This window comes from Rhipicephalus sanguineus, chromosome 2 (genome assembly GCF_013339695.2).
Source record: "Rhipicephalus sanguineus isolate Rsan-2018 chromosome 2, BIME_Rsan_1.4, whole genome shotgun sequence".
Taxonomy (NCBI): Eukaryota; Metazoa; Arthropoda; class Arachnida; order Ixodida; family Ixodidae; genus Rhipicephalus; species Rhipicephalus sanguineus.
In genome coordinates, this window is record NC_051177.1 from 105,952,758 (window position 1) to 105,955,888 (window position 3,131).

Here is a 3,131-nt window from a genome sequence, read left to right on the forward strand (position 1 = left end):
TTCTTACGAGAAGTTCCTCGCTTCTGTGTCAACAAAGTTCTGCGTAGCGCGGCTCATGTGACATGGTATTATAATGCAACAGGTCGTTCCGTCGCACTATCTCTTTCTCAAAGTAAAACAGTCCGTAATGTAACGCGCTTGTTCACCGGGCAGCAAGAGCCACGCAAGCTGACAAAGCGACTCAGACTAAATCAGAAGCCATAATCTGAAGTCAAAACGTACTTCCTGTCACCCACGCTGCAGCCGCCGCAACGGCGTAAATGCTAGCGTTGTTGCCAGTGGAAGGCTTCGTTCCCACTGCTTACCATCGTAATAACAGTGATGCATGCGAGTTGTTGTGCATTATTTATGATACTCTCTGAGGGTCTGATAAGTCTTAGAACGTGGAATATACGTTGTAATTATTTCCTGTATTTTCGTAAATTATTTATCTGTACATACAGTGAATTTGTCCTTCAGTTTACATGCTGCGAGTGTCATAATTGTATGGAGTGGTAAATATCATTAATTATTATTATTACCATTATTCTTATTATTACCTCTGAATCATATTACTGTGTTAATCTTATCATACCTTATAATTTTCGTTAAAACATGGCTATTTGTCAGGAACACGCCTAAGCTGCCAGAATATTCGATTAGTGCAGACAGCTATATATATAATATACAGAAACCTAAATCATCACTGCACTTCAGTAAACTTATGCCGATAATTAGGTTTCTTTTTTTTTTTCTCCCTAAGAAGCAGTTGTCAAGATTACAAATGGCGACTGAAACTTTATCTTCTCTCAGTTCAAATCGCGCCGAAATAACGTCACTCCTTACGTCATAACAACATCCCAGATTCGGTGTTCGTTTCACATATGTCTTGTATATCTTTTTTGTCAGCTGACAAATTGTACCCGCGTTATGGAGATTAGTGTTCGTTAACTCTTAAGCCGCTCTTGAAACATGTTTTGTTGTTTAATTAGGCATTTTATTACCCTGACGCATTCGTTGTTTGAACTTATGGCTTCGCTATGGAATGCAAATACCACTTGCTTCGCGTTTTTCAACAACTGCAAATCTTTATGCAACGGATAGAAATTGTGCTTCAGCATTCATTGACTTATTCATAAGACCCAATGTCAACAGTCCGAAGTCGGGCTGTATATATACTTAGAGATCAAAGCTTTCCGAATTCGTGGGGAAAGCGGACGGCGTTTTTATTGTATTATTTTTTCCGCAAAAGTCAGAGTTTATCGTTGCTTTCTTTTACGGCGCAATGAAATTCAAAGCTTTTCCGGTGTCCGGTTTCACGCACACTTCAGAAACTGCGTTTGTTGCAGAAAAGAACGAAATTTATATAGCCACACGATGGATCTTACTGTGCTGACAATTTTCAACGGTGCAAAGGGTTAACGGGTTCTGTGATATATTGCAATTCGCGTACGCGCGTCCTATCGATGTTGGAATTTGTCGCTGCGCCGCGCTCTTTACGAACTGTGACGCATTGCGAATTTTCTTTCGACGCTCATGCTTTATAGAGGCAATGCCCGAAAATATAACATTGCCCGGTAAACGACCGACCACACTCTGGTCTGTCGGGTAAGCAGGATAGATAAAAGGCAAGTAGCTGTTATTCATTTTGCGCGAGCCTATCGCCTCAACAATCTTTTTCTGACGACACTACGTCATCAGCAAAGCTCATCAGTAAAGTAGCTGAAAGCAGCGTGTCGAACGATGTATGAAATTGTGTCTTCGTGTTTGAGTGCCACGAATGACTAGTGTACTGTGTACACTATTCATCCGTGTACACTAGTGTACTATGACGAGTGTACTCTAGTGTACTGCAGATTATAACAAATGTCTCAATGCATGGTGCAGCTTCACATTTTCTACAGGAGAAGCGCTGTGCATTCGGAAGCTGTTGATGACTACAGAGCGCTTCTACTCTTATACGATCTTAAACTAGCTTCATGATATATGAGTAAATCTGTCGTTTTCGAAGCGCCTGCCGATACATGGCAAGAGGTCAGTACACGTCAAGCAAATGTGAAGTTCTTTTTGTTAGAATAAAATTGTCATAATTAGTTATTGTTTTTTTTTGCTGGAACCTCAGCCGGACGAGTGGGTTCCGCGAGCAGTTTTTTGCCACAACGAAATCGTTCGACTCCTCAGCACTTTTGTTTACCTTGTGTAGTCGCTCCATACCTGTAACGGTGTCACAAACTTTAGGTTCCTAAGATTTCGGAGCTTGCTTTTTATAAAATTTGCGACGTCCGTTCAATACACCCGAGCGTTTTGCGGATTTCATTGTGATAAATAGAAAACGCATAACCATGCATATTAGTAGTATGAAACAACGAATATTTTGGCGACATTCTGTGATTCACCCAGGAAGTGGCACGCAGAACGGTGTGTAACTACTGGAATATAACTATCTTGTGGGCTTTTACGCCCCAAAGCCATCATATGATTATGAGAGACGTCGTAGTGGAGGGCTCCGGAAATTTCGACCATCTGGTGTTGTTTAAATCTAGCACACGGGCCTCTAGCATTTTGCCTCCATCGAAATGCGGCCGCCGCCGCCAGGATTCGATCCCAGGACCTTTTGGTCAGCAGTCAAACACCATAACCACTAGGCAACCGCGGCGGGTAACTACTGAAACGTATTGTGGCGTAAAGCATGAGAGGTAATGTTCTGAAACAAATTGCTTCTATCGAACACCTACATTGTAGTGATGTCTTAGAGAGAGAGAAATAGATGAAAATTAAAAGGGGAGGAGGTTAACCTGGTAGTAGTAATCGGTTTGCTACCCTGCACAGGAATGGGAAAAAGGGTCAGAAAGAGGACAGAGAGATAAAACAAAAACGAAAAAAGTGTACACATGCACACACATGCAGGACGTTCCAAGCTGAGCCGTTCTAATAGACTGGTTCAACGCAGAAAGTGGAGTAACGCTTGCCCAACCTTCTGACGTTAAGTCCTGTCGATGCGGCAGGATTCTTTCTTCCGAAGGCGTTCGGTCGTCCAGGCAGATAGGTAAACAACTTTATTGATTCATGAAAGAATCATGTGAGGGGGGGTGTGTGGGGGGAAGTGGAAGCGGGACGACGATGGGCCCTCGGGCCGCTCTAGGTGGCCGGAC

The 3,131-nt window shown here is 42.8% G+C and overlaps 1 non-coding gene across 1 annotated transcript; it reads right to left on the reverse strand.

The window, feature by feature from the left end:
- Window positions 1-2,562: 2,562 nt before the first annotated feature.
- Trnas-gcu (transfer RNA serine (anticodon GCU)) lies at window positions 2,563-2,635 on the reverse strand. The gene has a single exon. It is a non-coding gene; the product is annotated as a tRNA-Ser (tRNA).
- Between the last annotated feature and the right edge of the window lie 496 nt (window positions 2,636-3,131).